This window comes from Bubalus bubalis, chromosome 8, assembly GCF_019923935.1.
Source record: "Bubalus bubalis isolate 160015118507 breed Murrah chromosome 8, NDDB_SH_1, whole genome shotgun sequence".
Taxonomy (NCBI): Eukaryota; Metazoa; Chordata; class Mammalia; order Artiodactyla; family Bovidae; genus Bubalus; species Bubalus bubalis.
This window is the reverse complement of record NC_059164.1, coordinates 91007651-91032856: the sequence shown is the minus strand read 5'-3', so window position 1 is coordinate 91032856 and position 25206 is coordinate 91007651. Positions and strand designations below refer to the sequence as shown.

Sequence of the window (25206 nt, the reverse complement as noted above, 5' to 3'; positions counted from 1 at the left end):
TAAAGAATCAGCCTGCAATGCGGGAGACCTGGGTTTGATCCCTGGGTTGGGAAGATCCCCTGGAGAAGGGAAAGGATACCCACTCCAATATTCTGACCTGGAGAATTCCATGGACTGTATAGTCCATGGGGTTGCAAAGAGTTGGACACGACTGAGTGACTTTCACTTTTCACTAAGCTACCTTTGTCTGTTTTCAGAATGAAGCCAATTTCTGCTGCTTTATTCTCTTTGGCCCAGTAAGCTGACAGGCACGTGTTTTCAATGTTGGCCATTTGTCTCCTTCCAAGACTCTCCCAGGCTCCCTCTGTGCTTGGGGAGACTGGTTTAGCCCCAGGTCTACTGCTGAGGCTCAACTTTGGAGTCAGGTATCTGTTTTGTGTCCCCCACCTGCCACCCTGGGCTCCTTTGGGAAGGTGACATATTCTTGCTCCAGCTCACCCTTGCTTCTTTTTACATGGATGGAGAGTGAATTCTAAGTTTCATTAGTGTTTTCACTATTTCTTACATTTTAAATTCAAGTATTAACATTGTGACAATTCTATGTATTAGAGTTCTCAAAGTGATTTATCATTTCAGTTCTGAGAATGTTTGCATTTATATTGTTTAGAGAACAAAAGATATCATTCCTATGCAGATTTGTTGCAGTGATATTTGTGTTCTATAGATATTTATCCTCAGGAGCTGTCTCTTCAAATTATAGATTACAGTAATGTACTTGTCTAGTGGTGCTTGGTACTGTTTTGAGTAAAGCAGATTAATGTGAACTATATGAAATAGGTCAGGTTTCATAGTCAGACTTCCTGGGTTCAAATTCTGATGTAACACTTTTTAGCTGTACTACCTTAGGCATGACTACTCATTGGACATAACCCTGATGCTGGGAAAGATTGAAGGCAAAAGGAGAAGGAGATGGCAGAGGATGAGATGGTTATTTAGCATCACCTACTCAATGGACATGAATCTGAGCAAACTCCAGGAGTTAGTGAAGGACAGAGGAGCCTGGTGTGCTGTAGTCCATGGGGTCGCCAAGAGTTGGACAGGACTTAAACAACAATAACAAATTTTAAGCATGCTAGTTAATTTCTAAATCTTAGCTTTCTTTTTGTTATGTGTGTGTGTTTATTATATTTTTTAAAATTAAAAAAATTTTTATTGGAGTATAGTTGATTTGCAATGTTGTGTTAGTTTTAGGGGTACAGTGTGATACGATGCTTCAGTCATGTCTGACTCTTTGCAACCCCATGGACCTTAACCTTAGGCTCTTCGGTCCTTGGGATTCTCTAGACAAGAATAATGGAGTGTGCTGCTATGCCCTCCTCCAGGAGATCTTCCCCACCCAGGGATCGAACTCATGCCTCCTGCATCTCCTGCATTGGCAGGCAGGTTCTTTACTACTAGCATCACCTGGGAAGCCAGGTGTATAGCAAAGTGATCTAAATCTTAGCTTTCTTAGATCTAAAAAGTAGATAATAATAGTACTTCCTTCATAAGGTTTTAAGATAAATTAGATGAAGTGCATGTAAGTCCTAAGAATCCCTGATGCATAGTTATGCTGACCGTAGTGAGGAGGGAGATAATTGATGTCCACTGTTAGTTGAATATTCATCTTGAGTTAACCCTGTCCTCCAACACTCAAGCATCCTACCTGACTTGCCTTATTTTGTGAACAATGGCAGGTTAGAATGAAAGATGGTGTCATTGGCCAGGAAACAATGCAATCAATAGTTCTAAATAGGCTCTGGCATGGAGCTAATTTGCCTGAAGGCCAAATATGAGACTGGGACCTCAGCAACCCCACTCCAGCCAGCGGAGCTAGAAAAGCAGTTCAGTTCAGTTGCTCAGCTGTCTCTGACTCTTTGCGACCCTATGGACTGCAGCACACCAGGCCTCCCTGTCCATTACCAACTCCTGGAGTTTCCCTAGCTCATGTCCACTGAGTGGTTGATGTCATCCAACCATTTCATCCTCTGTCATCCCCTTCTCCTCCTGCCCTCAATCTTTCCCAGCATCAGGGTCTTTTCAAATGAGTCAGCTCTTCACATCAGGTGGCCAAAGTATTGGAGTTTCAGCTTCAACATCAGTCCTTCCAATGAACACCCAGGACTGATCTCCTTTAGGATGGACTGGTTTGATCTCCTTGCAGTCCAAGGGACTCTCAAGAGTCTTCTCCAACACCATAGTTCAAAAGCATCAATTCTTTGGTGCTCAGCTTTCTTTATAGTCCAACTCTTACATCCATACATGACTACTAGAAAAACCATAGCTTTGATTAGATGGACCTTTGTTGGCAAAGTAATATCTCTGCTTTTTAATATGCTGTCTAGGTTGGTCATAACTTTCCTTCTAAGAAGTAAGCATCTTTTAATTTCATGGTTGCAATCACCATCTGCAGTGATTTTAGAGCCCAAGTCTACCACTCTTTCCCCATCTATTGCCATGAAGTGATGGGACCAGATGCCATGATCTTCATTTTCTGAATGTTGAGCTTTAAGCCAACTTTTTCACTCTCCTATTTCACTTTCATCAAGAGGCTCTTTAGGTCTTCTTCACTTTCTGCCATAATGGTGGTGTTATCTGCATATCTGAGGTTATTGATATTTCTCCCGGCAATCTTGATTCCAGCTTGTGCTTCTTCCAGCCCAGCGTTTCTCATGATGTACTCTGCATGTAAGTTAAATAAGCAGGGTGACAAAATACAGCCTTGATATAGTCCTTTTCCTATTTGGAACCAGTCTGTTGTTCCATGTCCAGTTCTAACTGTTGCTTCCTGACCTGCATATAGATTTCTCAGAATGCAGGTAAGGTAGATTGGTTCCCATCTCTTTCAGAATTTTCCACAGTTTATTGTGATCCACACAGTCAAAGGCTTTAGCATAGTCAATAAAGCAGAAATAGATGTTTTTTTCTGGAACTCTTGCTTTTTTGATGATCTAACGCATGTTGGCAATTTGATCTCTGGTTCCTCTGCCTTTTCTAAAACCAGCTTGAACATCTGGAAGTTCATGGTTCACGTACTGTTGAAGCCTGACTTGGAGAATTTTGAACATTAATTTGCTAGCATATGAGATGAGTGCAATTGTGCGGTAGTTTGAGCATTCTTTGGCATTGCCTTTCTTTGGGATTGGAATGAAAACTGACCTTTTCTAGTCCTGTGGCCACTGCAGAGTTTTCCAAATTTGCTGGCATATTGAGTGCAGCACTTTCACAGCATCATCTTTTAGGATTTGAAATAGCTCAGCTGAAGTTCCATCACCTCCACTAGCTTTGTTTGTAGTGATGCTTCCTAAGGCCCACTTGACTTAACATTCCAGGATGTCTGGCTCCAGGTGAGTGATCACACCATCATGATTATCTAGGTTGTGAAGATCTTTTTTATACAGTTCTTCTATGTATTCTTGCTATCTCTTCTTAATAACTTCTGCTTCTGTTAGGTCCATACCATTTCTGTCCTTTATTGAGCCTGTGTTTGCGTGAAATGTCCCCTTGTTATCTCTAATTTTCTTGAAGAGATCTCTAGTCTTTCTCATTCTATTGTTTTCCTCTATTTCTTTGCATTGATCACTGAGGAAGGCTTTCTTATCTCTCCTTGCTATTCTTTGGAACTCTGCATTCAGATGCTTATATCTTTCCTTTTCTCCTTTGCTTTTCACTTCTCTTCTTTTCTCAGCTATTTGTAAGGCCTCCTCAGACAGCCATTTTGCTTTTTTGCATTTCTTTTCCATGGGGATGGTCTTGATCCCTGTCTCCTGTACAATGTCATGAACCTCCATCCATAGTTCTTCAGGCACTCTGTCTATCAGATCTAGTCCCTTAAATTTATGTCTCACTTCCACTGTGCAATCGTAAGGGATTTGATTTAGGTCATACCTGAATGGTCTATTAGTTTTCCCTACTTTCTTCAATTTAAGTCTGAATTTGGCAATAAGGAGTTCTATTTACAAATCCTTGTCTTAGGTGGTTAGAGTCAGTTTTATTGAATTAACAAGCAACTCAGGACTCAGGGAAAGAGTGGATGATTCAAAGATAAGCTATGCTGAATTTTAAGGTTATTCCAGCACCCAAACAAGTGCCACTAGGGTTCAGTTTTGAAAAAATAACATATTCTGGCTCCACTGGACTCTTTCCCAGTAGCCCTGGTTTGATGGTTTAAGAGGTGGAGCTGCGGTTGAGGACGAGCTGTTGACTAACCACAAGGCTGGAGGCAGGCTTTAAGGCTTTCTTTTGGGTTGGAATTCCCTCTCTTTGTCATGTGGTGGTACAGTGATCTAATATAGTTGGAATCACAGGCCCACTGTGGACCAAAAGCAGGGATCAAAAAATCCCTTTTTTGAGGGAATACTCTCATGGACTATATAATACGTATACCTGTCACCTTCTGATACAAATGTCAGAAATGTAAGCATGAAAAGGTTCAGAAGTACTTTCTCTAGAAGTCACATTCATTTTTGGACAACCAGAAAAACAACAGAACTAAATATATAAAACTTTGACTCCCACGCTGACCTCTTTTGTTCCACCTGTTTAAACTGTGAATCATTCATATTAATTGTGGCCCGGTAAGTTTTTCTGTTAATCAAACATGGATAGTTGACTTAATGTGAAAAGACTTCACAGGGAAAGAGAAGTGATATTTCTTGTAATGCAGAATTGCACCATCTTTGTAGAAAGGACAATCCTACCTGAGTGTTACTTGCTGAATAGTTCTTGGTGGTGCTCTTTAAACTCAGTAAGTGTGAAAGCTCTTATTTTCCATCAAGAGAAGCAGAATAGGTGAAGAAATGCCAGCATATTATCCACTTATTTGCATTCTTTAACAGGTGAAATAGGTAATAGCCAGTCTGTCCCCAGGATGTGTTTGGACTTATTCAGCATCTTGGAAGTATATGCATAGTGTTTGACACTCCTGGGGATAATTATGAAAGAAGTAGAAGATTCTAAGTTTTACATTGCTTAGAACCTAGTTGGGGAGAAATTACTAACATGTATACAATAATAATTCTTCCCTGGTGGCTCGGATGGTAAAGAACCTGCCTGCAATGCAGGATACCTGCATTGGATCCCTGGATCAGGAAGATCCTCTGGAGAAGGAAATGGCAACCCACTCCAGTATTCTAGCCTGGAGAATTCCATGAAAAGAGGAGCCTGAAGAGCTATAGTCCATGAGGTTACAAAAGACTCAGACATGACTTAACAACTAAACAAGAATACAATAACAACAAATGGTATAAAACAATGTGATAAGGCTGTGATGTGCTGCTAGGGTTTAGAGGAGAGGTTGACTTTGCCTGAGAAAGCTGCAGCTATCAGCCAGCTGCTTGTGGCCATGTGGGACAGGACTGGGCCAAGGGGGAGGGTAGGAGTGTAGAAACCCGAGGCCAGGCGAGGAGAAGAGCTCTTCAAGTGTAGGGAATCTCAGATCCAACCTTTGATCTGATGCCTTCAGCTCCATGAAGATGGAAGCAAGTGGAGGGCTTGTTTCTTGTGCTTCGCGTCTGCTTGTTTTATCTCTGTGATGACAGAACTTCAGAGGATCCCTTTAAGTGTTTCCTGGAAGGAATAAGGAATGCAGGAGACGTGGGTTCAATCTCTGGGTCGGGAAGATCCGCTAGAGAAAGAAACAACCCACTCCAGTATTCCTTTCCTGGAAAATCCCATGCTCAGAGAAGCCTGGTGGGCTACAGTCCATGGGGTCGCAAAGAGTCTGATGTGACTGTGTGACTAATCACACACCACAGGAGGACAGAGGAGGGTTGGAGGTCTAGGCCCCCAGCTCCCACTGAACGCGGATGTTGGGACTTCAGTTAAAATTCAAGCAAGTGAGTACCAGGCGTCCAGAGGGCAGAACTCTAAGCCCTCTAGATGGGGGTAGGAGTGGATACAGGAGGTGAATTGCTGTGAGATTCAAGCAAGGGCCCAGTGGACCCAAGAGAAGCCCAGTCCCCACCTCCATTTTTGTACTTTGGAAATCCGTGTAGCTTAAGATCAGAAACATTTTTTTTGTCATTTGACACATGCATATATTGATTATTTCTAGTGTTCTCATTAAGTGTAGATATGCAATTAGTTGCTGAGAGAAAAATTAAATGCATTATCAGTGAATCGGTTTTATTTGCCTCAGTCCACTCAGGAAAGCCACCATCCTTGAGGCGCACAGCTTCTCCTTGTTGTCTTTCTGATTCTCAAGTTACCTGATAGTAATAGTATCTGCACTTTCTCTGTTTCACCAAGTGGTCATAGATCTCAGTAAGGTTAAAAAAAAAAATTGAAGAATTTACAGTATTCTAAGTATAAAGCATTATAGTGACTTGGAAAAGGTTCTGTATGAAAATGGCATAAACGCTTATTTTTCTTCTTATTGCTGTTGTAATTTCTATTCTCATTAACCCCACTTATTTAAATAGGAGCTTGATGGGAGATGTTTTGTTGTCTTTGAAACCACTGGGATGGAATTTTAAATCCTTGGGTTTTTTTTTTTTTTTTTTTCACCCTTTGCCTGAGGAGAAAAGATACTGGAAACTCCATTTTTTAGTCTGGATTATTATGTTTCATTTACATTCAGACAGCTCAAAGTACCCAGTGAGTTTTGCGTGTGTGTAAATTAATATTTACAGGCAACACCTTGCTGAAAGTAAAATAGATTAAGTGGAGAATATTGTCCCACTGCTTCCTTCTCTAACAGAAATGAAGTAACCCAGCACCACTTCTTAATGGAATACCCCATATGTCACCTCCATGCTGTTCTGAGCCAACATGGACTGAGAGAGCTATATAGGGCCAAGGGTGTACGTGCGAAATAGGGTGGGTTTAAACACAGGCTAGAAGAATCAGAATATATTTACCCTTTAGCGATTCTCTGAATTATGAGGAATTAAAATGAAAACTTGTCTTTTTGGACTGCCATTACAGTTAAATTTCAGCCTCTACTGATCAGTGTTAGGCATGGCTGCTGCTGCTGCTGCTGCTAAGTCGCTTCAGTCATGTCCAACTCTGTGCAACCCCATAGACGACAGCCCACCAGGCTCCCCGTCCCTGGGATTCTCCAGGCAAGAACACTGGAGTGGGTTGCCATTTCCTTCTCCAATGCACGAAAGTGAAAAGTGAAAGTCAAGTCTCTCAGTCGTGTCCGACTCTTTGCGACCCCATGGACTGCAGCCTACCAGGCTCCTCCGCCCGTTGGATTTTCTAGGCAAGAGTACTGGAGTGGGGTGCCATTGCCTACTCTGGTTAGGCATGACACGTGATAAGAAATTTAGATGTTAAATCAATAACCTAAAATACTGTAGTGGTCCAAGATTGGTGAATAAATATTATTTTAGCATCTCATTTAAAAAATTTCATTGTGTTTAATAGCATTAATATTTCATTCTAGTAAAATGGTACAAGTTTACAAATTGAAGTGAAAGAAATGCAAAACCTATAAATAATGCTGATCACATTTACATGATGAGAATTACCCTTAAAAATCTATTCCCAGATAGAGAATGAATCTTATGAAGGGAAAGTACACAGTTCTGCATTGTACTTTGTTTTATATGGGCTTCCCTGGTGGCTCCCTGATAAAGAATCTGCCTCCCAAGCAGGAGATGCAGTTTGATCCCTGAGTCAGGAAGATCTCCTGGAGAAGGAAATAGCACCCCACTCCAGTATTCTTGCCGAAAAATCCCATGGATGGAGGAGCTTGGTGGGCTACAGTCCACAGGGTCACAAAGAGTAGGACACAACATAGCAACTAAACAACAACAGTTGTTTTATATAACAATTCAACTCAGTAGAAGACTTCAACTGTTTTCAAATATCATTTTTTAAATTTAATTGGAAAATAATTGCTTTACATTGTTGTGTTAGTTTCTGCTGTGCAGCAACGTGAATCAGCCACATACATGCACATATCCCCTCCCTCCTGAGCCTTCCTCCTGCCTCCTCCCAGCAATCCCACCACTCTAGGTCATCACAGAACACTGAACTGAGTGCCCTGTGCTATACAGCAGCTTCCCACTCACCGTCTGTTTGACACATGGTAATGTGTATGTGTCAGGAGAAGGCAATGGCACCCCACTCCAGTACTCTTGCCTGGAAAATCCCATGGACAGAGGAGCCTGGTAGGCTGCAGTCCATGGGGTCGCTAAGAGTCGGACACGACTGAGCGACTTCACTTTCACTTTTCACTTTCATGCATTGGAGGAGGAAATGGCAACCCACTCCAGTGTTCTTGCCTGGAGAATCCCAGGGACAGGGGGAGCCTGGTGGGCTGCCATATATGGGGCTGCACAGAGTTGGACACCACTGAAGCGACTTAGCAGCAGCAGCAGCAGCAGCAGTGTATATGTGTCAGTGCTCCTCTCTCCACTCATCCCACCCTCTCCTTCCCTTGCCATGTCCCCAAGTCTGTTGTCTACGCCTGTGTCTTTATCCTTGCCCATTAAAAAAAATACTTTGGGGACTTCCCTGTTGGTCCAGTGGCTGAAACTCCGAGCTTCCAGTGCAAGGGGCCTGGGTTAGGTCCTTGGTCAGGGAGCCGGATCTTACATGCTGAAGTAGGAGTTTACAAGCTGTCACAAGGACCTGGTGCAGCCAAATAAATAAATATTAAAAAAATGTTTTAGGAAGCTTGGCACAAAAATAATTTACTTTTTAAAAAAGTTGTCTTCCCTCATTCCCCTAATACTTGGCTTTATGGAACCTTGGGGATGAAAGGCATTTTTGAGATCTGTTAAAGTCTTTCATCCAAAGCAGAATCTCATCTATTAAGATCCTTAATACCTAGTGATTCAATGCTGCCTTTTATTCCTTTTAATGTTAAACATACATCTCCACTCAACCTTCCTCTAGAGTTCGATGCTCTCGAGGGCAGGAAACATGTCTTACTCATTTTTATGTCCCTAAGAGTATCTGGTGTGGTCTTTGTACAGAGAGGTCCCAAAAGAATGCATCCTGAGACATTTAAACACTGTCAGTGGTGGGATGCTAATAATCTCATAAACTGGCTTACTCCATTTTATAATGATATTCTTTTTTTTCCTTTATTCTGACCTGAAATCTTCCTTCGAGTAGATTTAGGAATGGCTTTAATTCCAGAAGGGATGGGGAGGCCCACCCAGCCATTTGGACAGTGAAGCAATACTGGTGCTCAAGACAGGAGCAGAGGTCATCGTCAATCACTTCTACCTGTTAGCCCTGCTCCTGTCTTCCGAGGCATCTCTTTCTGTCGTGGGACAGTTCTTCAGATATCTAAAGGTCCTGATTGTCCAGAGTCTTGGGTTCTCCAGGCTAAAAGTTTCTACTGTTTCACCTGCTCCTGATGGTAACATTTACTGAGAGCCTTCAATATGCCAGGCACTGTGCTAAACACTTGGCATGCCTGATTTTATTTGATCTCCATTACAACTCCATCAGATAAGTGTGGTTTTCAGATGAAGAAATGAGGCTTACTTAGCTTAGAAAGTAGATAACTTAGAAAGGAAGTGGCAAGCTATAGTCAAACCATGGTCTAACAGATGCACAAGCTCATACTTTCAACCACTGCTTTGCAGTCTTTCATACATTATGGTTTCAAATCCTTTCTGTTATGGTTCCTTTCCTCTGAACACATGCCTGCTGTTAGCTTAACTCTGTTCTAAGTGAAACTCGTTTTTCCTTGCTGTTCTAAAAGATGGCCTTTAAGGAAGGAAGTTAGCATAGAGGACTTTAACTCTCTAAGCCTCATACTCTCAGAGCGGAAGTGGCCTGAATGGCAGGTAGTCTGTCCAGCACATCTTCAGTGAGCAGAGGCCTGGATACAAGGATGGAGTTTGACTGCTGTGACCCCGTGTGTCTTTCTTGCTCCTGGGAACCATTAGGAAATGTGTCCTCCTTCAGCACACTGTGGATGGGAGCTTCTGGTTGTGACAGATGGTTTTTGACGAGGAGGCTGGATGAGAAGAATTTTTATTATTACAGATGGTCAGAGTACCTTATGGATCAGGAAGTTTTCCATGGAAAGACTAACATATCCACAATTATTCTTTTAAGTTAATGGCAGGATGTGGTGAAACAACTTGGAGTTCAGGAAAACACAGAGATACTTAAACAAACACATGTGGTTTGTACCTACTTTCCCAAACTAAAATATGATCCTTGACAGCATTTCTCAACACATGGAGTTGAGTCTAGTTGAATGCAGTGGTGGGCTGGAGCTATTGGGACCACAGTGTGTACAATATTATCAATATCAGAAGGACAGATGATTCACTTTTACATACGTGGGGAGAGACCAGCGTTCTGACCCTACTTCCTGTACTTTGGCAGAGGAAGAGAGTTGCATGTTTTTTAGCCCCTTCTGAAGTATGCTTGGTCAGCAGCCCTGCATGTCCGTCGGTTGTCCAGCCACAGCAGCTCCCAGTGCTGCTGCTGCGTGTTCGTTGGCATTCCACCCCCTCCACTCTTCCTCTGTTCACCTGTCTTGATATTTCACCCCTAGGCTTCTTTAACCCAAACTAGAATGACCTTACATACCTTTGTTTTGAAAACACGTTTGATCTGTTTAGAGTTCCTGTAGATTTTCCTATTCAGTAAAACAGGTTTCTGTACCTTTGGTTCCATGGTAATGGATTCCAGGACTACTTTAGAAAACCACTATCTTCACGTGCCAGTGGAAAGTTGGCGTGTAACGGTCTAACACAGTAAACACCAGCTCACCTGCATGAGGAGCACAAGCAGGGTAGAAACACTGTAGAACCACGGTCGTGAGATGATGTGAGCACAAGTATTTTTATTGCAGTCAGCGGAATTTGGAAGTGACTCCTGCATTGCAGGCAAATGGTATGGGAGTGCTAGCATGAAATTTAGTGTTCACTAATCAGCTCAAGGCAGAAAGAGCCAAATTAACTTGAGGCAGTAATTTCAAATTTAACGGTAGTTAAAAGCCATGAAACCCTGTTTCTGAATTTTCAGCAACCTCTCCCAGTTTTCCAAGTGCCAGGCCCGCTCTGGGAAAGTCAAAGGAGGATGTAGGTGCAGGAGAGCCTTCCTTGAGCTGTTTGCCTTTTGAGGAAAGGAAGATTGTGTCACAAAACTCAAAAGAACCTACCTGGTACTGTCTGCAAATACACCTTTTAGGAAACTGGGATACAGACCAGAATTCGATGGAAAAACCTATTAGAGTTGGTTAAAGACGGTGAACATGAAGAGCAGAGATTTTTCTGGGGAAAATAGAACTACCACTTTTGTAAAAAGCCTTATGTTTCTGAGTTTGTGGAAGGAGAGAATAATTAGCTTTTCTGGGTCAACCCTGACTCTGCTCCTACCACCCTGCTCTTTGTTACCTGCGTCCTAAGGAAGAAGAGCAAGAGGAAAGAGAAAAGGCAGAAGGAAGGAGAGAGGAGGGGAGAGAAGGGAAGACTGGAAGTGTGTGCCAAACTGCTTATTTGGAAGGAGAGAATGAATCAGAGCAGCACCCCCCCCTTTTTTTCCTAATGTGGATTTTAATATTTAAAAATTATCAGTACCATCACTGAGGATATTAAGATGCTTTTATGTTGAACTGATTAAAATTACATTTGGAATAATGAATGATATGAAATATACAAATATTATCCCCAGGATATTTGTACATTTTTCTTTTTTTTAAAGCTTAAAAATGATAAACAACAGTCATGGTAAGTTTTCAGAAGCATTATCCTAAGAGATACAGAGTTGTGAGGGGGTGGGGCAGAAACACCAGATTGGCAGGTCCCATGAAATGATTTACTGTAACACTGGGGGCTCCCCACCTGCCCGGAGGGATTCAGAATTCCTGCCTCTGGTATAATTGAAGAGAATTTGAACTACACTAGAACTCAGGATTCATTTTCTTCCTAGTATTTCTAAGACTGAAGATGCCTGTAAAATAGGTCTTTATAGCTGGTAGGGAGAGTTTCCTGAGCCTGGCTGATCTTGAACTGAGCTCATTTCTTAAAGCATTTGGGGCATGGCTCCAGAATATCACACTTGTTTCTTTCCTTTGCCCAAGCTACATCCAACCTTCATCAAAGCTACCTTAATTAATTTTTTTCCCAGAAGTATAGGTTGCAGAGTGGGGCTTTTGGCTTTTGTAATTGGCATGTAACTATCATCCTCCCCTTGGAGGGAGCCTCCACTGTTCTGAAGGTTAGCAGAGACCCAAGCCTTGGCAAGGAACCCCTTTGGGTGGGCTGGCAGGTCAGTCTGCTGGTTTTGACAAGGGTCTTCCATGATCGTCCATAGGAGCATCACCAACCCTCTATAATTTCCAAAGCAAAGCTCTGAAATTGCCTAAATTCCACAGAGGAAAAACAAGGGTTCCTCCCCTTGTCCCTGCCCTAAAGGTATACCTGAGCAGCAAAGGGACTATTTTCTCCCCGTGACAAGGGTTTAGTTAGCTGGGGAGTGACCCTGATATAGGAAGTGGAGACGCCTCCACCCATCCTACTCCCTCCTATTCAGTCTCTCCTCTGCCCTTTTCCTGCTTCCCTATGGGCTGCTTGAACATTTTATAGTATTCTGTTTTGATTTATCTGTTGTATTTTAGAGTGTATCTCTTTATGTAGCTTTTTGAGTGGTTGCTCTATGTATTACATTTATATACAGATGATTAATCACCGTCTCCTGGTGTTGACATTTTACCAGTTCCACTGAAGTGTAGAAACTTACCTTCCTTTTCCCTCCTTCTTTTATGATTGTTTTAAATATTTCCTCTGCATACCTTGCAAACCACAATAGGCAGTGCTATGATTTTTGCTTTAATCATAAACCAAATTTAGAAAACTAAAGGGAAGTCAAGTCTGTAGTATTTTATGTTTCTTCTCTTTCTGTTTTTTTTTTTTTTTTTTCCCTTTCCAGACTCCTTCTTTGATTTTTTATTTTCTCTTTAGAGAGCTTCCTTTAGCCTTGCTTTCAGGATAGGTCTGCTGGCAACAGATTGTCTTAGTTTTCATTCTTATGAGAGTGTCATTCCTGAAGACTATTTTCTCTGGATATAGAGTCCTGGGTTGACAGCTTTTTCTTTTAGCACTTGAAAAATATTGGGCCTCTTCCTCCTTGATTTCTTATGAGAAATCCTCTGCTATTCAAACTGGTTTTTCCTTATAGTGAATGCATCATTTCTCTCTGGCTGCTCTTTTTTTTTTCTTTGGTTTTGTTTTTAGTTTTCAGAAATGTGACTATGTGTTGTGACCTGAAGACATATTAGTTTACCCTGTATGATGTTCACTGAAGTTCTTAAATTTGCTTTTTGCTGGAGTTTTGGGGGAATTTTTGGCATTATTTCTTCATATCCTTTTTTTGGCCCCACCCTCTTTTCCCCCTCCTGGGAGCCAGATGACCTATGTTTTAGATTTTTCACTATAATCCCAGGTCTCTGAGACTCTGCTCATTTTTTTCAATCTACTGTCTATTTTTTAGATTGGATATTTTCTATTTTTCTGTCCTCAAATTTGTGGATTCTTTTCTCTATCGGCTCCATTTGGCTGTGAGCCTATCCACTGAGGGTTTTTTGTTTGTTTGTTTGTTTAAAATTTCAGTTATGGTATATTTTAGCTACAAAATTTCCATGTGGTTCTTTTCTTTGTTGAGAATCTCTACTTTGTCACATCTTTCCAATTTTTCATTCATTTCAAGAAAGTAATTGCTTATTGAAGCTATACTGGTCTGGCAGTGAGAAGGAGGGGTGCTTGGACACTGCTCCCCACCTGAGCTCTGCCCATTCTCCTGGGGATGGTATGGCTGAGGGCACTTGGTAGAGTCCTGAATCTCCATAAGGTTCCTCTGACAGCTTCTCAGCTGAGATTACAGCTGGAGGAAGTGAAAGTCCTGTCTCCCCACTCAGGTGTCTCAAAAATCATCCTGGTGGGGGTGTAGGGACAACTCAGTAGAGTCTTTTCTGGTGGGTTGGGCTTGGGACCAGTTTTTCCCTGCAGTGTTTAGTTGGAGTAGGGTGATTGTTATTCATATCTAAAAGTTTTCTATCTGCAAGGGGCTAGGATGCCTCATTCTTCACTCTTGGATTAGAGAGAGGAGTTCTGGATTTTTGTCTAAGCCTGTTGGCATTTCCAAGTTGCTGACTCCTCCAGTATCTAGTCTGGAATATATGAAGGAGAAAAAAAGAAAAGCCAACTAGGAACTCACTGCCATGTCATTCCTTAGGTCCTGAGATCCTTAACTTTCTTGACTTCTCTCTACCTTTTGGAGTCTTATTATGTTTGTTTCAGGTATAATATCCCTGTTTTTGGCTGTAGCTGTGGGAGCAAGACGGAAGAGTGTATTTACTCCATCTTCCTGTTTGAACCCCCCTTGCTCCTCATTGTTATCCTCATCATTATCTACACCAGACACCCTTTATTTTGCTTCACTTTCTCAAGATCAGAGAACATGGTGTGGTTTCAAGGGCATCCAGTAATTCTGTAAGAAACTTAGCTGAGAATGGGCATCACTGCAGGGCAGAGCCAGCCTCAAGCTCTGGGCCAATGGCAAAGACAGTTTGGTGAGTGGCCTCATCAAAAGTTTCATGGTTAAATGAACTTGGGTTCAAATTCTCTTTCTAACCACGTAGTTGTTATGTGACGCTGATATATTATTTAACCACCCTGGGCCTCATTTCCCCTACCTGTTATGAGGATTAGAAATGGCATACTTCTACCACGTGATATTGCCTTGCTTATATGTGGAATCTAGGAAAAAGGGTACAAATGTACTTATTTACAAAACAGAGGTACAGTCATGGATGTAGAAAACAAACTTATGGCTACTAAGGGGTAAAGGGAGGGGGATAAATTGGGAGATTGGAATTGCTATATACACACTGCTAAGTCACTACAGTCGTTTCTGACTCTGTGCGACCCCATAGACGGAAGCCCACCAGGCTCCCCCATCCCTGGGATTCTCCAGGCAAGAACACTGGAGTGGGTTGCCATTTACAGATAACTAGTAAGGACCTACTGTATAGCACAGGGAACTCTACTCACTACTCTGTAATGGCCTATATGGGAAAAGAATAGAAAAAAAAGAAAGGGTATATGTATATGTATAACTAATTCACTTTGCTGTACATGTGAAACTAACATTTGAGTAAATCAACTATACCCCAATAAAAAAGTGGCATATTGCTGGTGCCTAGCACATACTGCTGCTAAGTCACTTCAGTCGTGTCTGACTCTGTGTGACCCCATAGACGGCAGCCCACCAGGCTCCCCTATCCCTGGGATTCTCCAGGCAAGAACACTGGAGTGGGTCGCTATTTCCTCCTCCAATGCATGAAAGTGAAAAGTGAAAGTGAAGTCGCTCAGTCGTGTCCGACTCTTCGCGACCCCATGGACTGCAGCCCACCAGGCTCCTCCATCCATGGGATTTTCCAGGCAAGAGTATTGGAGTGGGGTGCCATTGCCTTCTCCCGCCTAGCACATACTAGGTGCTGTAAAAAGAACAGCTCTTATTGTTACAAAGAAGGTTATACATTCTCCAGATATTTTGTCAATAATCTGACCTTTGCCAGGAAAGAAACAAGTCCAAACTCAGTGAGGATGCTGTTTTTCTGTAAACAAGTCATAGTTAAGTAAGAAGCCCCAGAAATGACCTCTTCCCATCCCAAATACTGCATCAGCTAGAACACAGAGCAGGTATGGTGATTCCTCTAAGAAAGTGGAGTAGAGTAATTTCTGGAGCAATGGGTAGCTTGTTAATGCTGTGGTTAGACTCCTATTCTCTGTTTAAAAGATTTTGCACTGCAGGAAGCAAGTTAAGGGACCTTGGGGGAGGCTTCTCTGCTCCCTAAGGAGAACCAGAAGTATGAATCATTGATTGTATTTTAGGCAATGTTCTGCTGCTGATAAATTCAGCTTGATCATACACTGACTTCAGAATACATCTTTCAGCTCCTGCTTATAAGTCAGGTGAGATCTGAGATGGAAGGAAGGAGGGACATCAGTGCTTTTCCCAGGGGAAAGGTGGACTTCTAAGCTGAAAGGGACAAGGGGGCTCTTCCTGGCTTGTCTGAGCACTGGGTTTCATGGCTCTGAATAAAGACAGTCCATGCAGGCCTTTGGACCATTCTGGGGTCTGAGCCAGGAGGCCAGCTTGAACACTAGTGGAGAAGCACAGCATCAGGTCAAGTTCCCCAGATGGGGATTCTTAGGCAAGTGATTTATTGAAGCACATTCTCAGGAGAAAGAATGTAGTTACAGGTGAAGCCTAGTGTCAGCCTGATCCTGTGATTGCTCTGTAGCATTCTTTGCACTGAGTCTTTTCTGTTTTGAGGCAAGGAAGTGGGGTTTGTATCCTTGCATCGTAAGCTAGGGACAGCCTAGCCCAAGTTAGGGGTAATTCCCAGGCCCCTTTGTGCAGGTGGTACTTCTCCGGAGGTCATAGTTATGACCTGGGCTTCCTAGCCTATGACCCATGGAGAACTTCAGCAAGAGTGAAGAAGGTAACTGTGAGGTTATTGTCACGTGGCCTGAAACCCAGGGGCCTGGAAGGGAAGAGGGTTCCTTCCCTTGGGCCTGAGGACTAGAATTAGACCCACACAGACCTATGGCTCGGGCCGAAGGGCTGTGTGGCTTGGTGACAAAGAGGACAGCAAGAGGGTTCACATCCGGAACTTCGTCTAGAAAGCAGATTCTTGGAGGAACCCATGATCTTTGCTCCTTGTTTGAGTGGCTGCAGTGGGAATCTGCTCTAGTTAGAAGTTCAGCATCTGGACTTCAGGTTCTTCAATTCTGTAAATGTTTTTCTTGATTTTCATTCCATCCATCTCATAAGAGCCCTTTTTGTAGTATGACTGTTTTATTCATATTATTTTGCAATAATTCTTTGACTCATTATTGCCATTTGTGTCCTGGTTAGGGAAGAGGCAGAAATTTTTGTATTTTCATGTGTTTTATGTACAGAAACTGGGTGGCTCTAGGGAGCAGTGGAAACATGTGAAGTTGGAGGACAGAGGGAAACCTCAGTCCTGTTGGTCTAGGGGCTCGTGGGATAGCAAAGTTCTTCTAATTCTAGAAATTAAATGTTTTGAATGGCTCTTTATTCTTAAACTTGATGCAGGTTTATAGAATTTACTGTCCATTGTCATTGCCAAGTAAACCTGCAGTGAATAATAAAGTGCAAAAAAAAAAAAAAAAAAAGAAACCCCAAACAAAAAAACAAAGCATGACAAATGTGTAGCCATCAATTTGCTAGCCATCAAGATATTAGAGAATTCAATAATATATTCAAGATTTAGCCTTAGGTTTAAGGAAATTTAGTGGGTTAAAGAATTCTGCCTCATCACTTATTATTTGAGCAACTGGAAATCTGAACTTTATACAAATGTAACCAAGAGAACAAGAATGCCAGAACTTTTTCTATTGTCCTCTTAACCAAAATAGAAAAAGAATTAAACAGTAATGAGGAAGTGCCATGTCTCTTGGATGTGGTTTGCAAAGTTAAAAAACTTGAGTCTTAAAGCTTAAGAAACACTTTTGAACTTTGTAACTGGTTTGTGCAGAAAAATCTTCTAATTCAGACAGTTTCCTTCTCTAGGATGGCGGTTTCTAGTGAAAGAATTTTGTTACATGATGTGGGTCATATTTTGCTCAGCTGCTCTTGTTGAAATGGTGGCATAGATTCAGTGTTGGGCCTTGAAACTGATTTGGTGTTTTAGAAAATTATAGGTCACTATCCATCAAAATAAACTTCTGAGGAGCGTCCTTCTTTTATGCAAGTCTTTTGATTACAGAGTTTTTATCACTCAAGCTTTGGCTTATACTGGACACTCTCCCAGGCTAGAAACACCATCACTATAGCATTGGATCTCAGGTCAAGTTGACTGGCCTCACAGCAGGTTATGGAAGACAGCTAGAGCAGGCATCTTCTTTGGGTGTAGTTACTGCTGACTTAAAAAAAAAAAAGCACAACATGAGAGTTGTGAATTGCGTTATATTTGGGGCAAAATGAAGACTATAGCATGGGAGAGAGCACCTCAGATAGCTCTGAGAAAAAGTCCCAAAGAGATGGAGCAAGGTCAGTGAAGGGGGAGTACATGCAATCAAGCACACACACACACACACACACACACACACACACATATATGTATATATTTTGCAGAAGGTTTCTGCCAGTCACAAGGAGCAGTCATTGTGAAGGATTTTAATGCTTTTCTAGCTATGAGGAGATATAAGAATTAGGCTCATAAAATCGGTTCCTAGAACTATCTAACAATCTGAAGACCTGTCCTGCCAGTTTTTCCCAGAGCACAGAGTGCCTCATTTCTGCTCTGCACTCTGACCTCCTTTCAGGGAGAGTTGAAAGTCAGCAGCTTGAAGCACATGATTTAGTCCTTGTACAGGTAGATGGCAAGTGCCAATTTGTAGTTGACCTTACCTGTCTTGGCTTTAAGTGAAACTAAGCATTTAAACAAATTTTATACATTTTTTAACACTGAAAACATTTTGTATTGGAATATAGCCAAAGAACAACGTGATAATTTCAGGTGAACAATGAAGGGACTCAGCCATACATATTACATGTATCCATTCTCCTTAAACATCCCTCCCATCCAGGCTGGCACATAACATTGAGCAGAGTTCCATGTGCTGTATAATAGGTCCTTGTTGGTTATCCACTTTAAATATAGCAGCGTGTGCATGACCTTCTCAAAGTCCTTAACTATCCCTTCCCCCTAGCAACCATTAGTTTGTTTTCTGAATCTCTTTCTGTTTTGTTAAATTCAGTTGTATCATTTTTAAATTTGAGATTCCACATGTAAGTGATGTCATATGATATTTTTCTTTCTCTGTCTGACTGACTTCACTCAGTATGATGCTCTCTCGGTCCATCCATGTTGCTGCAAATGGCCTTATTTCATTCTTTTTAAAGGCAGAGTAATATTCCATTGCCAAAAACCAAGCATTTACTGTCTGGAGTTGGATATTTCTAAGAAGTTTTCAAACTTGATTAATTTACTGATTAAAGATCAGATTCTTAGGGGGCCTGTATCTTTCCCCCATTTATTTAAAGGGTTCTGCATCTGAGAAAGCTTTAGCCCCTTTCAGAGAGAGAGGTCTCAGCTTGGTAAAACACAAGGCATCCTTTCCAGGAGTGAGCTGCCTGTTTGCGTGGGTCCTGCCATGTTGGGTGTTGCTTAGTGGATTGGCTTTTCCAAAGGGGGCATCAATTTGCTGTGTGTTCTGTGGTCTGCAAGGGCTTGTGCCTTGTGCACCTTGCATACCTCATCTCCATCTCTGGGCAGAGCTTTTGGGATGGGTGTGGAAGCTCACATGCATATCCCTGGATTTGCATGAGGATAGTGTGGCAAGCCTGCTTTTTATGCTGACTCTCCTTTCTCTGAGCTCTTGAAATATCTATGGTCATAAATAGTGGCTTATTTTAAATTCTATGCATGACTATAAAAATAGTTTCATTTAGAAAGAAAAATGAATAATTTTAAGTACCTCCTTAGGAGATTTAGTAAAAACATGACTTATAGAATAATTTTTTGCCATGGAAGAAAGGAAGTCTTGGATGTATTTCTCTGTTTCAGTTTTGCAGTAGCTGACGGTCTAAGGATGAGGCTTGCTTCCTTGACTGAGATGTCACCCGGACAGGTAGCACCATTTGCTCCTAATGATGACTGATGGTAGTCAAACAAGTTCTTCCATGTCGAGAGGGCACTTAGAAGGCAGGTGATAGAGCGCAGTTCTCACCACCTGAAAGCATTTGTTATCACTCAGCTTTGATGCAGCAACACATTGCTGTTCTTGGCATAATGAGAGCCAGGCTGCAGGAGTTACTGCTGCAACCAACTCTTACCTGCCAAACTATAAAGACAAACTATTTTGAGGATTAAAGGATGGAATCCCTTTGTGCTTTGTTGAAGCAGAACTGAGAGGTTCATAATGACAGACAGAACCATTAGGAAGCATGAAAGAAAAAGCAGCGGCAGGTCTGAAAGTGTTCTGTGTAGAAAGGAGTTGACGCCCTTTGAATGTTTAAGTTCAAATAATGTGCAGTCCTTTATCTCCAAAGACCACATTACCGACCCACTGTTAGTGCAGCATGTGCTATGGGTTGTTTTCCAGCAGAGGGGATAGATTGTCTTCAGATGTGTCTCCTCATGCTTGCCAAAGAGCTCCTTAGAGACCAGTGACAGCCACTAAGGAGCCCGAAGGCAGGGGAATGGGGAAGCTGGATTGTAATGGCTAGTGCTTGTGTTGTGCTGGGTTCCTTTCTAAACATGGATCACTTCAGTTATTCTTCACTAACAAGCACCTTAGGAGGCAGGAGTGCTTATTAGTCCCACCATTACAAATAAGGATGGGCTTCCCAGGTGGTGCTGGAGGTAAAGAACCTGCCTGCCAGTGCAGGAGATGTAAGAAATGGGGGTTTGATCCCTGGGTCGGGAAGATCCCCCTGGAGGAGGACATGGCAACTCACTCTAGTATTCTTGCCTGGAAAATCCTGTGGACAGAGGAAGCCTGGCGGGCTCTAGTCTATAGCGTTGCAAAGCGTTGGACATGACTAAAAGCGACTTAGCAGGCAGCACAAGTGGAAAAACTAGGCTAAAGAACTTGCCCATGGGCACACAGCTAGTAAATGGTGCAGCTAGCATTTGAACTCATGCAAGCTGATGCCAGGGCTGCAGCTGTTAAGCTTTGCATCCTGCTGCAGTCTAGGGAGTGACTGAGAACACAGAATCTGGGCTCAGAGAAATATGGACTCAAATTCTGACTCTTCCAACTGACTGTGTTATGAACATGAGCAAGTTATTAAACATTGTTGAGGCAAGAAAAGAAATCAGCCGGAGAAGTCTGTTACAGATCATGGCCCGGAATACACATGCCATAAATGCTAGCTGCTGCTGCTGTTAGCATTTTGATTTTGCCACAGAACAGAGTGAAGCTTAGAGGTAGGGGCTCTCTCCTTGAGGGTGTGTAAAGAAAGAATTACCTTGACATTCTTATTATCAACAGGGCAGATTTCTGAGCCCCACTCATGAGAGATCCTAATTCAGTAGGGTCTGGGGAAGTGGTGGATAATTAGACCCAGAAACCTGAATTTTTCACAAGGACTTGAGGTGACATGGAATGGATGGTCTGCGGAGCTCACCTTGAGAAGCTCAATGGTGTGGGAATCACAGAAGTGTCCTGTCCTTATCCTGGCTGGGCTGACTGGCCACAGATGGTGTGCACAAGGCTTTAGAATTTCCACTAGTTCAGAGCTGCCTTCCATAATTGATTTCTACATTGAGTCACAGTCAAGCAATAATGTGGGACATGCGTATTCTGCAGACTCTCTTAATCATTAAAAAACAAAAGTAACAAAAATAAAGCAGCAAAAAACAGCCATTGGAATGTAAAAGTTTCAGTTTCAGTATTGGCAATTTTAGAATGTGTGCTGGAGTGAACAATAGGAAAAAAATCACAGGGTGTGGAGAAAAGGGAACCCTCTTACACTGTTGGTGGGAATGCAAACTAGTACAGCCACTATGGAGAACAGTGTGGAGACTCCTTAAAAAACTGGAAATAGACCTGCCTTATGATCCAGCAATCCCACTGCTGGGCATACACACTGAGGAAACCAGAAGGGAAAGAGACACGAGTACCCCAATGTTCATCGCAGCACTGTTTATAATAGCCAGGACATGGAAGCAACCTAGATGTCCATCAGCAGATGAATGGATAAGAAAGCTGTGGTACATATACACAATGGAGTATTATTCAGCCATTAAAAAGAATACATTTGAATCAGTTCTAATGAGGTGGATGAAACTGGAACCTATTATACAGAGTGAAGTAAGCCAGAAAGAAAAACACCAATACAGTATACTAACGCATATATATGGAATTTAGAAAGATGGTAACAATAACCCTGTGTACGAGACAGCAAAAGAGACACTGATGTATAGAACAGTCTTATGGACTCTGTGGGAGAGGGAGAGGGTGGGAAGATTTGGGAGAATGGCATTGAAACATGTAAAATATCATGTATGAAACGAGTGCCAGTCCAGGTTCGATGCACGATACTGGATGCTTGGGGCTGGTGCACTGGGACGACCCAGAGGGATGGAATGGGGAGGGAGGAGGGAGGAGGGTTCAGGATGGGGAACACATGTATACCTGTGGCGGATTCATTTTGATATTTGGCAAAACTAATACAGTTATGTAAAGTCTAAAAATAAAATAAAATTAAAAAAAAAAAAATCACAGACTTTTAGAGCCGGTGCTGAACTGAGGACAAGAGGGGAAATGGCTGGTTTAAAAATCATACAGTCAACTGGCAGCAAGTCTGCAACAGGACTTTGGTGTTTTGATACCCTGGCCACCTTTGGACTTGCACTCTTTGGGAGGCTCTGCCTTCCATGAGTTTAAGGTGACAGCCTAAAGGAAGCAGGCGCCCCTCACCTGCCTGCCACTGGATTTACTTTTTTTCATTCTGGATGCTTTTCTCCACCTTGTGCAGCTGGTAACTGCCCACTCATTCTTTAGGGTCTCTTGTAAGCTGCCTTTTCTGGGATGGTTTCTTTGCCTGTCTCCCACCCTTGCTCCCACCAGAGTTCATTACCGCCCCCCCCACCCCCCCGCCTCCCCTGGCCATTACTGAACCTTATGGCAAGTGTTGCACTTAATTGGAATTTTTTGCTACTTGTCTTCTTTCCTGGGATGCAATTAGGTGGCACAAGTGAAAGCCAGTGTCTTATTTTCCACACTTGCAGACATCCTTAACCACTTATTTGTTTATTCTCATAAGTGAATGGAGCATCCACTGCCTATACTATGTACACTTAGAGAATACAAGGAAAGCAAAATATAGCCTTGATGAGAAAATCCATTTAAAAAAAACTAGATAATTTGCTACTGATATGTAGTGTGAAGAAAACAGGAAAGGGTGATGTGATAGATAAATGAAATGGTGGTGGATTTCTTTTGACTGGATGGTCAGGGAAGGGCCTTTTCAAAGGGTCTCTCATGTGATCTGAGACCCAGATGGTGAGATGTGGGATCCATATAAAGATCTGAGAAAAGAGTTTTCTAGTTGAAAGCAAGGGTATATGCAAATGAGCTTAGGATGAGAATGAACTGGCGTCTTTGGAGAACAGAAGGAAGCCGTGTGGGGAGACTAGAGTGAGTAAGAAGAGGAGGGTGTGAGATGAAGACAGGCAGGGCAGCATCTTGTATGGCCTTGGTGACCATGGAGACGTCTGTCTGGATCCTAGTCTAGGGGTGATGGGAGGCAGTTAGTGATGCTGAAGCAGGAACACAGCATGGTGACATGCACAATTGTTCACTGTTACCTGCTGAACTTCGACTTGTCCTCAGATTCTTAATACAGTATCAGTGGTCCCCAATCTTTCTGGCACCGGGGACCAGGTTCATGGAAGACAATTTTCCATGGATGGGAGGTAGGGGATGATTTTGGGATGATTTTCATAAGGAATGACCAAGCTAGATTCGTCAAATGTACAGTTCACAGTCGTGTTCATACTCCTATGAGAATCTAATGCCAAGGCTCATCTGACGGGAGGCGGAGCTCAGGTGGTAATGTGAGCGGTGGGGAGTGGCTCTAAGTACAGATGAGTCTTTTCTCACTCACCCGCTGCTTACCTCCTGCTATGCAACCTGGTTCCTAACAGGCTATAAACTGGTACCGGTCCAGGGTTGTGAACCCCTGCTCTAGACAGTCTCTACTTATTGATCAGTTTGCATTTAAGGAAAAAAAAAAAAACTTGGGCATTCTTGCTAAACCATTTGAGGATCCCGTTCATGTTTCAGGCACTTTTGTATGTCTGGTCCTTTGTACTGTACCTGGCAGAGAGTAGGTTCTTGGTAACGTTTGTTGTATAAGTGAATGGTTTCTGAATTATTTTGTTCTTTTAAATAAGGAAGTAGCAAAGTTCTCTCTGTTGGGTCGCCTTTTAGCAAGTCCACAATGTGGTAGGTGGGAGCGTATTTTGGAAATTAGTTGGTTGACATGCCAGCTTATTTCAGTTAACTTGAAACATTTCTTTAGTTCTATAAAATTCAAATATAGTTAAGCCAGGAGATAGTAGAGTGGGGGCTTCGGAGAGGCCAAGTGACAGCTGTATTTTCTCACCAGCCTTTAAGCATCAGATACGGAAGGCCTGGTGGACTTCTGCCTCTGGTATCATCACAGACTGTTTTGAGAAACTTCTAATTATACACACTGAAAAATGTTGGATAGCATACAAATGTTGTAGCCAAGCTCATCAAAATTTAAGGTAAATTCATAGGCACTGAAAATTGGAGAGCTGACATCATGGTGGTAAGTGAGAACTCTAGGCTGCCTTGTGGGTACCTGGAGATTAGAGAAACCCAGAGCCTTGGGGGGATGAAATAGTGCTGTATAGCAGCGGGTGAGTGAGTGTCGTCTGTTGTGGGATGGGAGGCAAGGCCATGGGCACTATAAGGTGGGGAGTTAGGATTTATGAAGAGCCTGAAAAAGCCAGGAGTCTTGACGATCTGCACACCCAATGAAAAGATGGACCAGAACCACCCATCAGGCAGAGAAAGTTGATACAAACAGTTGTTTGTTCCAGGCTGGGCTGGGAACAGAGGAACAGAAGGTCTCTCTCCTGAGAATTTAGACCTCATGAGGGTTTAGGGTTTAAATTCATATTATCTCTAACACATACGCTATCCAGGAAACCTCAAGGGAATTAAGATGATTCCAGTGTGGTAGAGACTCAGAATGCCAGGCAGGATCAGATGAAGATCCTCTTTGGAGGAATGCACACAGAGCCGAAGTTCTTTAGAACCGTCACAGATTGTGAGTAGCCCTATCTGAGCTCACAATAGAAAGTTACCAAATACACAGAGTACACAAGTCATTAAGTAGAAACAGAGAACGATAGAGTCAGATGTCCCAAGGACCTTGGTATAAGAATGATCAGAGTTTATAGGAATAAAAGAAACTTTCATTAAAAGTGTGGAGAAGGGACAGGAAGCTATTAAAAAGGACTAGGCAGAATTTGAAAAAGAAACAGTGAGATTCTGGAAATAGAGATTATTATTTGAAATTAGAAACTCAAAGAGAAAGGATTTTAACCACAAATGTCTTGTTTTGATAATCGGATGAAAGGTTTGAGTTTACAGTATTCTTAAAATAGCACACATAGCAAAGTATGCAAATTATAAGTGCATAACCTTATGAATTTTCACAGATTAAATATACTACATAACCAGTATTCAGTTTAGGAAACAGAACATTATCAGCATCTTAGAAGCC

General features: G+C 42.3%; 1 protein-coding gene across 5 annotated transcripts in view; it reads left to right on the top strand.

Annotated features, from left to right (window-relative positions):
• The window catches only part of GRM8 (glutamate metabotropic receptor 8), an 865522-nt gene that overhangs the window by 22198 nt on the left and 818118 nt on the right, over positions 1-25206 (top strand). Inside the window, exon 1 of one of the 5 annotated variants that reach the window (XM_044946846.2) lies at positions 289-365. The exons of the other annotated variants lie outside the window; for them this stretch is intronic. The gene's annotated coding sequence lies outside the window, so the exon portion shown is untranslated. Of the gene's footprint in view, positions 1-288; positions 366-25206 lie in introns of those variants that run through there. 5 annotated transcript variants of the gene reach the window in all.